Source organism: Dermochelys coriacea, chromosome 28 (genome assembly GCF_009764565.3).
Source record: "Dermochelys coriacea isolate rDerCor1 chromosome 28, rDerCor1.pri.v4, whole genome shotgun sequence".
Lineage (NCBI taxonomy): Eukaryota > Metazoa > Chordata > Testudines > Dermochelyidae > Dermochelys > Dermochelys coriacea.
Genome location: NC_050095.1, coordinates 2,841,590 through 2,857,860, shown reverse-complemented (window position 1 = coordinate 2,857,860; position 16,271 = coordinate 2,841,590). Strand labels below are relative to the sequence as shown.

Sequence of the window (16,271 nt, the reverse complement as noted above, 5' to 3'; positions counted from 1 at the left end):
CCAACCCCCTGCTCAAAGCAGGACCAAGTCCCAGTTAAATCATCCCAGCCAGGGCCTTGTCAAGCCTGACCTTAAAAACCTCTAAGGAAGGAGATTCTACCACCTCCCTAGGTAACGCATTCCAGTGTTTCACCACCCTCTTAGTGAAAAAGTTTTTCCTAATATCCAATCTAAACCTCCCCCATTGCAACTTGAGACCATTACTCCTCGTTCTGTCATCTGCTACCATTGAGAACAGTCTAGAGCCATCCTCTTTGAAACCCCCTTTCAGGTAGTTGAAAGCAGCTATCAAATCCCCCCTCATTCTTCTCTTCTGCAGACTAAACAATCCCAGCTCCCTCAGCCTCTCCTCATAAGTCATGTGCTCTAGACCCCTAATCATTTTTGTTGCCCTTCGCTGTACTCTTTCCAATTTATCCACATCCTTCCTGTAGTGTGGGGCCCAAAACTGGACACAGTACTCCAGATGAGGCCTCACCAGTGTCGAATAGAGGGGAACGATCACGTCCCTCGATCTGCTCGCTATGCCCCTACTTATACATCCCAAAATGCCATTGGCCTTCTTGGCAACAAGGGCACACTGCTGACTCATATCCAGCTTCTCGTCCACTGTCACCCCTAGGTCCTTTTCCGCAGAACTGCTGCCGAGCCATTCGGTCCCTAGTCTGTAGCGGTGCATTGGATTCTTCCATCCTAAGTGCAGGACCCTGCATTTATCCTTATTGAACCTCATTAGATTTCTTTTGGCCCAATCCTCCAATTTGTCTAGGTCCTTCTGTATCCTATCCCTCCCCTCCAGCGTATCTACCACTCCTCCCAGTTTAGTATCATCCGCAAATTTGCTGAGAGTGCAATCCACACCATCCTCCAGATCATTTATGAAGATATTGAACAAAACGGGCCCCAGGACCGACCCCTGGGGCACTCCACTTGACACCGGCTGCCAACTAGACATGGAGCCATTGATCACTACCCGTTGAGCCCGACAATCTAGCCAGCTTTCTACCCACCTTATAGTGCATTCATCCAGCCCATACTTCCTTAACTTGCTGACAAGAATGTTGTGGGAGACCGTGTCAAAAGCTTTGCTAAAGTCAAGAAACAATACATCCACTGCTTTCCCTTCATCCACAGAACCAGTAATCTCATCATAAAAGGCGATTAGATTAGTCAGGCATGACCTTCCCTTGGTGAATCCATGCTGACTGTTCCTGATCACTTTCCTCTCCTCTAAGTGCTTCAGGATTGATTCTTTGAGGACCTGCTCCATGATTTTTCCAGGGACTGAGGTGAGGCTGACCGGCCTGTAGTTCCCAGGATCCTCCTTCTTCCCTTTTTTAAAGATGGGCATTACATTAGATCTCTCCCATTGGCTTAGAGTGCCTGTAATAGCAGTGCTACAGCAGCACAGCTACATTGGTTCAGCTGCGCCAACATCAGATTTATTGTGTAGCCATAGCGTCAGACACAAAACCATAGAATCAGGACTCAGCATTCGTGTATCCTGTGATCTGAAATTGGAGCCCAACACATTCATTGCCTGACTGGTCACCATCATTTCTACAGCCTGAAAGTCCTTGTTACCCACTCAGGCACGGGCTCCATGGGGAAGGAATGTCCTATGAAGGATTCTCTCTTTTTGCCTCATGAAACTTTGGATTGAAATAGCAAAGGACAATTCTTCCCAATCTAACCGTGGCATCCTTTGGGATTGTAATCCATGCTACTGAACCAGGGAGTGGTATTCCAAAAACAGTTTTACCTGGGCCATAGTTTACCACAGCTTCCTTTTCAGGGGTGAAAACCAACAACTGTGTGCCTACTATTTCTACTCAAGTTCTTGCCAAATCCTTGGTCTTGGTTAGGGTAAATTTGCACTTCTCCAGTGGAGAATCCTTTACCAAACCTTGCAGAATGTCAGCAGTGTAAGTGAGGAACGGGTTCCCCAAACATACCCAGTTTAGTTCTTTAATTTGGTGGTGCTAGTCTAAATTAGAAACTAGATACAGATCTGGGTCAGACTCCCTGTAAACTACCAGAGATGGAGTTTCTCTTTGAAAATAGTTATTCCCTGCAGTATCTCACATTCAATACTGAATTTAGTTTAAACACATTTGATTCACTTACAAAAACCTCCACATCTGTATCATTAAGAGTAGCATTTCACAGATTATAGGATTAGCTAGGGGATATCTTCAGGAGTAATTTCCTGTAGGGCCAGGATCACATATTCTTTGGGAAACAAAAACATGGACATTTTGCCTAATCACAAGTCACTTACTGTGGATCATCTGAGACAATATTGACCTAACCACCTGAACAACACTGTGATCGCAGGCAGTTACTTCAGTTTTTAGTAGCAGAGTTTGGGGCATGCTGTTGGTCACCATTTCTGAGTGGAGATTTAAAAACAAATCTATTTCTTTGTTAGCATGTCCAGTAGATTGGAGAGTCCTCTCCTGTTGATTGAACTGCATTTGAATTTTCTTCATGTCAAGAAGAAAGGCAAGGAGCAAGTAAAATGCAATTAAGACATGATGACATTAGCAAATGGTCATTTGTCTCAAAGTCCCCAGTAAATCTGAGGTACATTCTGTGAAACAAAATTAATATCCAATTCTATGACCAAACAGCCTTCAGGAAAGATAGAAAACCCAGATCAGAGAGAGGTACAAGACACCTTAATTTTCAGTGAAGTGAAATTCCAAAGCAGGTTATTTCTGATGATTGAGAATCAGGACAAGACATTCTCCCATCCCATTCTCTGCTGATCCATTTAAACCTGCTTCACTCAGTGGGTTTCTTGAGTTGTGTTACTTACAAAAGTTTTAGCATCATCATAATGGGGAGAAGGGGAAAAAACCCACAGCCAACCTTCCCATAAGTGGCTTTGTCAATAAATGGAGACTGGGATTAAAACTCTGAATGATCACATTGTGTTTTGACCCATTTGAATTCCCCTTCCGTATCTGTGACACTTTCATCTCCTGCCCCCATGAGTCTGATTGAAATCAAAGCAGTGTTCCCAAGCACAGAGACCTGAAAATACTGCATTACCTGATTTTTGGGGAGGTGGAGGGGTAGAATATGAAGAAGATAAAATGTGCATGGCTCAGACTGAAGGTAACAGTTCTGGGGTGATGGGGAAGCAGGGACTCCCTCTGAGTCACCCCTTATCCTTCCTCCGTTGCAGAGGCTGAAATGACACTTGTGTGTGTGTGTGCCCATGTTTCTGCTCTTCATTATATTCAAATGTATTTTAAATGAGGATAATGGTACAAAGAATAACTGCTATTTTGCATAACACAAGCCCACTTGAGACGACTGCAACTGAGAGAATCTGTCCCCAGAGGGGAACTTGGTGACTCTAAGAGAATTTTTCAGTGGGAGGAACAGTATAATTGAGATGCTCCAGGTTAGTTTAGACTAAGAAAAGTGATGGAGTTTAGGGCAGGTCATGAGGAAACATGCTAGATATCTCTGGCCACTATACATGGGCTATTTGTTTACTGAAAAAATTGTTGTGTATTTACATCATGATTGCTAATTCTCACTAACTCCATGAAAACCACAGTGATGAGGCCCAGGTAGATTCTATCCCAATGTAGCTACATAAGGTCACCCCTATCTCCTCCACCTGGGGCTGATACACATTTCTGGTCAAGGACATACACTTCCATGACTCATAGGACAATTGAGCTGATAGAAAGGACCACAGGATCAACCCCATAGAAGGATGAGCTGCAAAAGGAAAAGGTGGGCAACTCACCTGGGGGAGTTGAGAGATGATGGTAAAGCAAATCGTGTGAACAGCCTTAAAGATCACTATGTGGGAATTAGCAAAAGTATTAACTAATAAAAAAATCTTTTGACATCCCCAGACAAGATTTTTATGGTGTTTGTCTCCCTTACGGATTCTCTGATGATAGATAAGGGTGGAGCTCCGAGTGAAGTTTTTCCCACACTCAGCGCATACATAGGGTCTCTCTCCTGTGTGAAGTCTCTTAAGTGAAATAAGGGCGGAGCTCTGAGTGAAGTTTTTCCCACATTCAGAGTATTCATAGGGTCTTTCCCCGGAGTGGATTCTCTGATGTTGAATAAGGGTTGATCTGTCAGTGACGTTTTTCCCATACTCAGCGCATACATAGGGTCTCTCTCCTGTGTAAAGTCTCTAATGTGTAATAAAGGCTGAGCTCTGAGTGAAGCTTTTCCCACACTCACAGCATCCATAAGGTCTTTCCCCAGTGTGGATTCTCTGATGTTGAATAAGGGTTGATCTGTCAGGGAAGCTTTTTCCACACTCACAGCACTCATAGGGTCTCTCTTTTGTGTGGATTATCTCATGTCTAATAAGGCCTGAGGAGTAACTGAAGTTTTTCCTACACTTACTGCATGTATTTTTTCTCTTCCCCTTGAGGATTCTCTGCTGAGTAGTGGTTTCCTTGACATCCTTTTGAGTTCCCTGACAATTAATGGATTTACCAACTTTCTCCTGTGGTTTGTTTCCCTGCTGCCTCTCTGGCCTGTGCTGCCTGTCACAGGCTTTACCCTGCTCATGACTCCTGGACACATTCCCTTTGGACCTTCGTGATGATGTTCCACACACTTCCACTTGCTCAGCATCTTTCTGGTGAGGACTCTGCTCCACGTTCTTACCCATTATCCCATCACCTGCTGGCATAAAGAGAGAAACCTCAGAAAGAGGGATGGAGAAGGGGACAGCAAACCAAAGTAAGTGTTGGAAAGATGGAACATCTGGACCAAACTCAGGATAGCCTTCTAGGGGCACAAAGCTCTAAAGATATAGAGCAGGTTGCACAGAGGAGCCAAGAGGCCAGTGAAGAAGCTTGGCAACATGTGACCTCCAGAAGAGGTAAGCGGAATGTCCGGGTTCCAGTAACACAGACACAGGTAACTAACCGCTTTCATGTTCTCTCCACAGGTACCAATGCGGAGAGTGGACCAGATGATATGTCTAGGGGGAGAAAGCGGAAGGAGACTCCGCTGGTTGGGAGGCATGAGATGCGATGTCCTGAGGTTGGGGGTTCCACGACCACCACTCCCAAGAGGAGAAGGCGGGTGGTGGTGGTCGGGGACTCTCTCCTCCGGGGGACTGAGTCATCTATCTGCCGCCCTGACCGGGAAAACCGAGAAGTCTGCTGCTTGCCAGGGGCTAAGATTCGTGATGTGACGGAGAGACTGCCGAGACTCATCAAGCCCTCGGATCGCTACCCCTTCCTGCTTCTCCACGTGGGCACCAATGATACTGCCAAGAATGACCTTGAGCGGATCACTGCGGACTACGTGGCTCTGGGAAGAAGGATAAAGGAGTTGGAGGCACAAGTGGTGTTCTCGTCCATCCTCCCCGTGGAAGGAAAAGGCCTGGGTAGGGACCGTCGAATCGTGGAGGTCAACGAATGGCTACGCAGGTGGTGTCGGAGAGAAGGCTTTGGATTCTTTGACCATGGGATGGTGTTCCATGAAGGAGGAGTGCTGGGCAGAGACAGGCTCCATCTTACGAAGAGAGGGAAGAACATCTTTGCCAGCAGGCTGGCTAACCTAGTGAGGAGGGCTTTAAACTAGGTTCACCGGGGGAAGGAGACCAAAGCCCTGAGGTAAGTGGGAAAGCGGGATACCGGGAGGAAGCACAGGCAGGAATGTCTGTGAGGGGAGGGCTCCTGCCTCATACTGGGAATGAGGGGCGATCAACAGGTTATCTCAAGTGCTTATATACAAATGCACAAAGCCTTGGAAACAAGCAGGGAGAACTGGAGGTCCTGGAGATGTCAAGGAATTATGACGTGATTGGAATAACAGAGACTTGGTGGGATAACTCACATGACTGGAGTACAGTCATGGATGGTTATAAACTGTTCAGGAAGGACAGGCAGGGCAGAAAAGGTGGGGGAGTAGCACTGTATGTAAGGGAGCAGTATGACTGCTCAGAGCTCCGGTACGAAACTGTGGAAAAACCTGAGTGTCTCTGGATTAAGTTTAGAAGTGTGTGCAACAAGAGTGATGTCATGGTGGGAGTCTGCTATAGACCACCGGACCAGGGGGATGAGGTGGATGAGGCTTTCTTCCGGCAACTCACGGAAGCTACTAGATCGCATGCCCTGATTCTCATGGGTGACTTTAATTTTCCTGATATCTGCTGGGAGAGCAATACAGCGGTGCATAGACAATCCAGGAAGTTTTTGGAAAGCGTAGGGGACAATTTCCTGGTGCAAGTGCTAGGGGAGCCAACTAGGGGGAGCGCTTTTCTTGACCTGCTGCTCACAAACCGGGTAGAATTAGTGGGGGAAGCAAAAGTGGATGGGAATCTGGGAGGCAGTGACCATGAGTTGGTTGAGTTCAGGATCCTGACGCAGGGAAGAAAGGTAAGCAGCAGGATACGGACCCTGGACTTCAGGAAAGCAGACTTTGACTCCCTCAGGGAACAGATGGCCAGGATCCCCTGGGGGACTAACATGAAAGGGAAGGGAGTCCAGGAGAGCTGGCTGTATTTCAAGGAATCCCTGTTGAGGTTACAGGGACAAACCATCCCGATGAGTCGAAAGAATAGTAAATATGGCAGGCGACCAGCTTGGCTTAATGGTGAAATCCTAGCGGATCTTAAACATAAAAAAGAAGCTTACAAGAAGTGGAAGGTTGGACATATGACCAGGGAAGAGTATAAAAATATTGCTCGGGCATGTAGGAAAGATATCAGGAGGGCCAAATCGCACCTGGAGCTGCAGCTAGCAAGAGATGTCAAGAGTAACAAGAAGGGTTTCTTCAGGTATGTTGGCAACAAGAAGAAAGCCAAGGAAAGTGTGGGCCCCTTACTGAATGAGGGAGGCAAGCTAGTGGCAGAGGATGTGGAAAAAGCTAATGTACTCAATGCTTTTTTTGCCTCTGTTTTCACTAACAAGGTCAGCTCCCAGACTGCTGTGCTGGGCATCACAAAATGGGGAAGAGATGGCCAGCCCTCTGTAGAGATAGAGGTGGTTAGGGACTATTTAGAAAAGCTGGACGTGCACAAGTCCATGGGGCCGGACGAATTGCATCCGAGAGTGCTGAGGGAATTGGCGGCTGTGATTGCAGAGCCCTTGGCCATTATCTTTGAAAACTCGTGGCGAACGGGGGAAGTCCCGGATGACTGGAAAAAGGCTAATGTAGTGCCCATCTTTAAAAAAGGGAAGAAGGAGGATCCTGGGAACTACAGGCCGGTCAGCCTCACCTCAGTCCCTGGAAAAATCATGGAGCAGGTCCTCAAAGAATCAATCCTGAAGCACTTAGAGGAGAGGAAAGTGATCAGGAACAGTCAGCATGGATTCACCAAGGGAAGGTCATGCCTGACTAATCTAATCGCCTTTTATGATGAGATTACTGGTTCTGTGGATGAAGGGAAAGCAGTGGATGTATTGTTTCTTGACTTTAGCAAAGCTTTTGACACGGTCTCCCACAGCATTCTTGTCAGCAAGTTAAGGAAGTATGGGCTGGATGAATGCACTATAAGGTGGGTAGAAAGCTGGCTAGATTGTCGGGCTCAACGGGTAGTGATCAATGGCTCCATGTCTAGTTGGCAGCCGGTGTCAAGTGGAGTGCCCCAGGGGTCGGTCCTGGGGCCCGTTTTGTTCAATATCTTCATAAATGATCTGGAGGATGGTGTGGATTGCACTCTCAGCAAATTTGCGGATGATACTAAACTGGGAGGAGTGGTAGATACGCTGGAGGGGAGGGATAGGATACAGAAGGACCTAGACAAATTGGAAGATTGGGCCAAAAGAAATCTAATGAGGTTCAATAAGGATAAGTGCAGGGTCCTGCACTTAGGATGGAAGAATCCAATGCACCGCTACAGACTAGGGACCGAATGGCTCGGCAGCAGTTCTGCGGAAAAGGACCTAGGGGTGACAGTGGACGAGAAGCTGGATATGAGTCAGCAGTGTGCCCTTGTTGCCAAGAAGGCCAATGGCATTTTGGGATGTATAAGTAGGGGCATAGCGAGCAGATCGAGGGACGTGATCGTTCCCCTCTATTCGACACTGGTGAGGCCTCATCTGGAGTACTGTGTCCAGTTTTGGGCCCCACACTACAAGAAGGATGTGGATAAATTGGAAAGAGTACAGCGAAGGGCAACAAAAATGATTAGGGGTCTAGAGCACATGACTTATGAGGAGAGGCTGAGGGAGCTGGGATTGTTTAGTCTGCAGAAGAGAAGAATGAGGGGGGATTTGATAGCTGCTTTCAACTACCTGAAAGAGGGTTTCAAAGAGGATGGCTCTAGACTGTTCTCAATGGTAGCAGATGACAGAACGAGGAGTAATGGTCTCAAGTTGCAATGGGGGAGGTTTAGATTGGATATTAGGAAAAACTTTTCACTAAGAGGGTGGTGAAACACTGGAATGCGTTACCTAGGGAGGTGGTAGAATCTCCTTCCTTAGAGGTTTTTAAGGTCAGGCTTGACAAAGCCCTGGCTAGGATGATTTAACTGGGACTTGGTCCTGCTTTGAGCAGGGGGTTGGACTAGATGACCTTCTGGGGTCCCTTCCAACCCTGATATTCTATGATTCTATGAACATAAAAATCAGGAGCTGAATTTCCCCAAACACTTTTCCCAGAGTGGGGAGGAGGGGATCGATTCTGCCTCCACATTCCATCCAAACATTCAGTGGGATTGGGGGGAAGCTACTCCCTGGTGTCAGTCAGCGTGAGTAGGAAGCCATGAGTGACATCTGCCCTGAGGTTTTGGCACCTGCTGGGGACAACCCTGAACTCAGAGAACTCCTAAGGTTTTTGTAGCGTATCACAGCTTTGGCCACTGACAGTATTTGAATTAGTTTAATAATTCCTCACCTGTGAAGGCACTTCTCAGGATCTCTCTTTCCTCAGATCCCTGGAAATCTGGGACCCATGACTCTTTTCCTCGTTCCACATGGGACATCATGTCAGCTTTGGAAATTGGAAACCCTGCTTAAGAGAAATAAAACATAGCCTCTCTGAGAACATCCCCTTTCATGTAGGCTCAGAGTCCTCCCAGGGCAAGCCCAACAGCTCCAGGCCTTCGGGTGGCAGCACCCGTTTTTCTCATCATCGCTCTCCAGTGAGTCCAAATGATTTCAGACTCCTGGTAGTGACTTTACCTCTTTAGAAGGTGATAAAACCAGCAGGCATTTTCAGCAAAGCCTGACAGTTTTTTCAAAACAAGCCGGCATTTATTAGACAACTAGAATACAGGATTGAAGGATCCTCAGGTTAGCCTGATAAAGCAACACTTAACTTAAAGGTTTCAGAGTAGCAGCCGTGTTAGTCTGTATTCGCAAAAAGAAAAGGAGTACTTGTGGCACCTTAGAGACTAACAAATTTATTAGAGCATAAGCTTTCGGAAATGCATCCGATGAAGTGAGCTGTAGCTCACGAAAGCTTATGCTCTAATAAATTTGTTAGTCTCTAAGGTGCCACAAGTACTCCTTTTCTTTTTACTTAACTTAAAGTTCGTGTTGGTGAAGTCATCTGCCCAGCTTTTCCAAAAACTGCTCAATTTCATCTCTGTTTCTTTCTCCCTGGGAAGTAGCAAACTTAAAGCACAGCCTGTTTATAGCCTAGTCCCTCTGTCCCAAGTTGCAGTCCAGCTGTGTTCCCATGTTCTGTTTCCCTTGGCTCACAGTCATTACAAATCGAGGCCCTGTAGTTCGGTATTCCATTGTTTCTCCAGGGTGCTCTATTTATATATGGACAGTTCTTCATAGTGAATCCATGCCAACCTGGAGAGGCCTACCTTTCTCCAATAGCCATTCCTTCCCCTGTCTCACAGAAGGAATTAACTCCTTCACACTCAGTGAGTAACAAAGCAAAATGTGAGGGGAAGCTGAGTCATACATATTTTTAAGAAAGAAAGAAGATATGATCAAAGCAAAGGGCTTAGATAATGGATCATAAAACCATAAAATATAGGACTGGAAAGGACCTCAAGAGGTTATCAAGTCCATCCCCCTGCCCTGAGACAGGATCAAACATAAGTATACCATTCATGATAGGTGTTTATCTAATGTGTTCTTAAAAACCTCCAATGATGGGGATTCCAAAACCTTATCTATTTTAATAGATAGAAATTGTTTCCTAATATCCAACCTCAATTTCCTTTGCTGCAGATCAAGCCAATCACTTCTTCTCCAACCATCAGTGAACATGGAAAACAATTGATCTCCACCCTCTTTGTAACAGCCCTTTCCATATTTGAAGACTATTCTCAGGTTTCCCCCCCCCCCCAGTCATTTCTCAATATGAAACATGCCCAATTCCTTCAATCTTTCCTCAAAGGTCATGAAAGCATAGGTACCAACTTCTCCTGGCATCAATGGGTGCTTGACCGCCTCCCGGACCCACCTTGACTCCACTCCTGCCCCTCCCCCTCCCATGCCTGCCCCGCCCCCATTCCAACCCCTTCCCCAAAGTCCCCACCTCACCTCCACCCCCCTCCCTGTCCCACTGGACTCCTTCCCCAAATCCCCAACCCTGCTCCGCCTCTTCCCCACCTCCTCCCGAGTGTGCCGCATTCCCGCTCCTCCCCCCTCCCTCTCACAGCTTGTTATGCTGTGAGACAGCTGTTTTGCAGCAGTAAGCGATGGGAGGAGAAGCGGGGATGCGGCATGCTCAGGGGAGGAGGCGGAGGTGAGATGAGCTGGGGCAGGGCGGCAGGGAGCTTGGCTGCTGGTGGGTGCAGAGCATCCACCAATTTTTCCCCATGGGTGCTCCAGCCCCGGAGCACCCATGGAGTTGTTGCCTATGCATGACAGAGGATAAGGAGGTAGCTTTTTACTTCTGAATGCAGATGAGCAGGGCAAGGTTGTATTTGTCAAGGTCAGAAAAAAGGATTTTGCAGTAACTGAGAAAGGAGATGATGAGAGCCTGGGGAAGAGTTTTAGCTGTGTAGATGCATAGGAAAGGCTGTTGTTAAGCTGTCTGGAGTGGCTCGCAAATGTGGTGTTACAAACCAGTGCACAACCCCCAAACAAGTTGTCTGTGGGGGGACACGATAGAGGCAGCAGATTTAAAACAAATAAAAGGAAGTATTTCTTCACACAACGCACAGTCAACTCTTTGCCAGAGGATGTTGAGAAGGCGAAAACTATACCAGGGTTAAAAAAGAACTCAGTAAGTTCATGGAGGTCAGATCCATCAATGGCTATTAGCCAGGATGGGCAGGGATAGTGTCCCTAGCCTTTGTTTGCCAGAGGCTGGGAGGGTGTGACAGGGAATGGCTCACTTAGTGATTCCCTGTTCTGTTTATTCCCTTTTAAGTACCTGGCATTGGCCACTGTCAGAAGACAGGATACTGGTCTAGATCGATCTTTGGTCTGACCCAGTATTGCTGTTCTTATCTTTTTATGTTCTATAATTAGATGTCACCAACCGAGTATGAAGTGTGCACTCCTCCTGCACTGTCCTTTACACTAAAGATGTACACTACATAGATGGTCCTTTACACTAAAAATCACAACAATATTCTTTTCATGTTATCTGATTAAAAATGACCATATAGACCATTGTTGCAACCACTGTTATATATTTCCAACAAGTCTTGTACAAAGTGTAGCATCTATGAAAAGGTTATGATTGATTATGCTATCTGGATGTATGTATCATTTTTGTATTTGAAGTTATAAGTATTGGCTCTAAACCTGCATTTCAAATGTTTGCTTCTGGGGTAATGCCCACAAGGTAGTTAGCCAGCATATCTTGGAGGGACTATTCAAATTGAGTGGCCCATGAAAAGGACACAACTCACCATGGGAGACCTCATCTAAACTGAACAGATTTTTCTGTGAATGTTCCATCTGAAGTATAGGTAATGGCGTCCTGCAATGACTGAGCAAAGTCGGACATGGGACAAAGTTGGACAGCAAAGCCATGGACAGGGAACTTGGAAATGCTCTCATCTTTTTCCTGTGATTTTCCTCCAGCTGTGCAGAGGACTTTGAAACAATGGATTTCCCTCCACATGGCGGAAGCTATAAAGAGGCCTGGAAACATTTCCACTGTGTCTCTATCCTGCTCCAGCCTCTTTCCTGCTCAAACCTCTGGACTATGGACTTATACTAATGGGAGCATTCTAACCAAGAGATTGAGGACCTTCCAGTGATTTGGAAGCAATCAGAGACTTATCAAACCAGCAGTTTATTCCATCACTACTATAAGTCTGAACCAAGGACTTTGCAATTAGTGCATGTATTTGATTCCTTTAACCAATTTTAATTCTCACCTTTCTTTCTCTTTCTTTTTAAAAATAAACCTTTAGAATTTAGATACTAAAGGATTGGCATCAGCATGATTTTTGGGAAATATCTAAGTTATACATTGACCTGGGTGTGTGGCTGGTCCTTTGGGAACAGAAGAACCTCTTATTTGAAGAGATTGGTTTTAAAGAACCACTCACTTCATTTCATGGTCTAGTGTTTTTGGTGGTAATACAAGGACTGGAATGCCTAAGGAAACTACTTTTATGACTTCTTGTTAGTCGGTGTGGTGAAGCAGAAGTTTCCTTTTGTTGCTGGTTTGGTATATCCTATGGGGTATTAGGCACCAGTCTTGGGGGTGTATCTGCCCTATTTCTCTGCCAAATTCAGGACAAACTGCTTTCTCAGTTGTGGCCCTCTAAGGCATGGTTACAGGCACTAAGCTCTCTTCTCTGTCCAGTGATCTGAGAAGATTGCCAGTGGAAGGACAGATGGTGTGTGGACACACAGACACATGGCTAGGGCACCTGGTGAGGGAGAACTTCCTTATCTCTATCTGAGGCAGATTGAAGGGGAAAGGACGGACATTAGTCATTTAATCTTAACCACTTGAGATGGTTAAGAAGGGAGTAGAGCTAGTGTGGTTACTAGCAGTAATCCAGCCCAATGGGGAGGAGTTAAATATAAAGAAAAGAGTCATGTGGAGAACAGGGTTTACGCTCAGGGCCTTAGAGAGAAAAGAAATCTACCACTTTCTCTCTGAACTCAATTTGCTTTTCTTGTTCCTTTCCCTTATAGTAAAGATACAGAGAATGGAAGTGATTAAACTTCTCCCGAGGGAATGGCCCTGAGTCACTTGGCTTTGTTTCCTCTCACCATTGTCTATGCAGACAGGTGGGGCATGATTTGTTTTAAATGAGTCACGGATAGTGGATATTTTCATTGTTTTCTTTCTAAGCATTTAGCTCTGGAGTCAGCCTCACCGCCCAGTTAATACTGAGGGGGCAATATTAATTAAAGAGCAAAACACTTCCTTAATGCAGAGTTAATGTTGGCTGGTGCAATAAACAGCTCCTTGCAGAATCTCAACATCTGCAAAACTCAAACTTCTGAAAAGCAGGAAACACAGTTGCAGTTGTCCGCACCACCTTCATCCTGTCCTCTTTCAGCAACGTCCCATTAACATACACACACACACACACACACATTTACTCTGCCAAAACCCTGCTGGCTGAAATCTACAAGCTATTCACTACCTTTTACAGTCCTTCCAACCAGGTTCCAATCCCATCTTGGTCTGATGAAGCACAACCTCTGGCAAACCAGACTTGGGTAACAATTGGGCATGGCCATGACAGTGAGTGCAGAGCAAGACCCCTGACCCCCTACTCAGATCAGCCTCACTTCACTGATCTCTCCTTACTCAGACACACTGCACTCCCTCCCCAAATTCCTGAAAGTCTAGGGTTTATTTTCCCTTGTGATGGTCTGAGCTCTCCCTCCCCACCCGGCCACACTGGAGCTAAGATAGATGCCCCCTCCAGTGCTCCACTTTGGGAAACAAAGTGTTAATTTAGAGGAATCTGATAAGGCTCAGATCTGGAGTGGCTGATCTCCACTCAGATTCTCCACAGTTCCAGCCCCTGTTGCTTACTGAAATAAATGACTCAATATCCCAGTTAAATGTTGTGATGTTCCTCTCTGCTGTTATCTGGACTGGTGATCTACTAGGTCTCTCCAATCCTTGACTCTGGGAGCCAGCCTGACCCTGCTCTGCTGTGAGAACCCCCACTCCTGGGCTGATCATGCACAGCCTCTGGCATGTAAGCTGCTCCCAGCTACTTGCAAGCAAATGACACTAGCCAATATCTCCGGTCCCAGACACAACCCTAGGAATCTCCCTCTTACAGTGTCCAGTTGTGCCCGCTGGATGATGGAAGCTTATTTGAGTTTGTCAATTTAACAAAGAAATTGATACGTACCAGGCTTGTTATCCAAAGGGGAGCCTCTGACACACTTAAAACCAAACACACTGCTTCAGGTAGAATAAAAATAAACAAAATTTATTAACTATAAAGATAGATTTTAAGTGATTATAAGTCAAAGCATAACAAGTCAGATTTGGTCAAATGAAATAAAAACACAACTCATTCTAAGCTGATCTTAACACTTTCAATGTCCTTAAAAATGTAGATGTTTCTCACCACAGGCTGGTTACTTTTCAGCCAGGCTCTCCCCTCTGATCAGCATTTCAGTCCCTTGGTGGTGGTGGTGGTGGTGGTGGTGTCTGTAGATGTAGGCGGAAGAGAGTGAGCATGGCAAAAATGTCTCTCCCTTTTATAATGTCCTTTCTTTCCTCTTGGCTTTGCACCCTGCCCCGTGCCTTCGGAGTCAGGTGAGCATTACCTCATCACAGTTCCAAACTGACCAAAGGAAGGGGATGACTCCCTCAAGGGTCTAACATTCTTTTGTTGCTGCCTAAGCCAGTGTCCATTGATCCTGTGAGGCTGGGCTGGGTTTGTCCCATCCATGCCCTGAGGAGGTGTGAACTGCTTCTCTGTTCCTGGAGAGTTTTTGTCTGGGCTTGCTTTAAGCCATGAGGATACATTTTCAGCCTCCTAACTATACACATGAAATTTTAACCTATAACCTTACTATAACATTACTGTAACAATTACTATAACATCACTATAACAACCATGCTCAGTGCATCATAAGCCTTCCAAAGACACCCAACATGACAAACTTTGCATTGGATACCACACAATCATTTTACAAGGATGAACATGGGTGTGCAGGGTGTATCCCCGAGGTAAAGAGCATCACACATGTCTTATTAACATGAACAAATAAAACCAAGAACACACATCAGTAAGGCTAAATGATTATAAATACTACTCAGCTAACTAAAGATTAAACAATACAGTGATAAAGTTCAGGTCAAATCAGTAGATCAATGAGTTAACAAGGATATTGCACTGGAATCAAGTCATCAATTTAGTCAAACCATCAGATTAATACAGCAGAAAATCAGCCCTTATAAATCCTAAAACAGCAACCTAAGGAGGGAGGTGCATATTTAGCGATGCCGAAACCCCAATCAGAGATTTTCACCCAGGCAGTGCATTCCAGATTTAGCCAGCTGAGTATTTCAATACCAAAACCAAATTATTGCTTACATTTAGCCCCAAATCTCAAAGCTAATAAGTTTTCTCCTTAGATTTCACTCTTGTGTAGCTAATACTTCTCATCGCCCTCTCACCCCAAAACACAGATACAGACCTTATTGAGACATTAGTAAAAGAAGTTCAAACAGCTCTTGCTGAACAATTCCTTGGAATGCTTCCATAGGTAAAGGAGCATGCATGCAGTCATTTCATAGGGCAGAGTTTTAAGGCTATTAAGATTTGGGGAACTATTCTTCTTAGCATCTTCCCTGTGTAGTTTTCAGAGGTGTTCACACACACACACACACACACCAACTGAGCCACATTTTACACCCCAATTTAATAGAAAGACTGGGAAGGATCCACGTTCATTAAAAAAAACAGACAAAAATAGAAAAAGGAAAATAAATTTCAAAGATTACAAGGGGTTGGATCTCTCCAACTCTTTGTCTTTGGATTCACCTGGAGTAGGAACCATAGCTGCACCTGAGGAACCAGGTAATGGCATAGATGGTCCAGCACATTGGGCTAGCAGGCTTTTCAGGTAAAGGGAGACGAGTGAAGGCTGCAGAGCCTGTCGACGTTGTGCTTCATTCCCCAGACGGGATCAGTCCTAGGATCCTGGCAGTCAATCTCTCTTAGATGACTTACATAACATAGGAACGCAAAACTGGTCATACTAGGTCAGACCAATGGTCCATTCTAGCCCAGTGTGCTGCCTGAGAGTGACCAGTGCCAGATACTTCAGAGGGAATGAACACAACAGGCTTGTTGATTGGAAAGCTGAAGGACTTCCACCCTTATCTTTAACTTTATTGTTGTAGATTCCAGTTTACCACACCTCCCCCGAGATCTCTGGGCAAATCAGGAGTGAACCACTCCT

General features: G+C 45.6%; 3 protein-coding genes and 1 pseudogene across 5 annotated transcripts in view; 2 read left to right on the top strand and 2 right to left on the bottom strand.

The window, feature by feature from the left end:
- Positions 1-16,271, bottom strand: part of LOC119849428 (zinc finger protein OZF-like) — a 776,365-nt gene that overhangs the window by 352,052 nt on the left and 408,042 nt on the right. The gene's annotated exons all lie outside the window — the stretch shown is intronic.
- Positions 1-16,271, top strand: part of LOC119849371 — a 1,398,949-nt pseudogene that overhangs the window by 1,005,733 nt on the left and 376,945 nt on the right.
- Positions 1-16,271, bottom strand: part of LOC119849376 (zinc finger protein 420-like) — a 3,142,523-nt gene that overhangs the window by 2,954,544 nt on the left and 171,708 nt on the right. The window lies entirely within an intron of this gene.
- LOC119849401 (zinc finger protein 883-like) overlaps positions 1-16,271 on the top strand; it is a 273,312-nt gene that overhangs the window by 149,435 nt on the left and 107,606 nt on the right. The gene's annotated exons all lie outside the window — the stretch shown is intronic.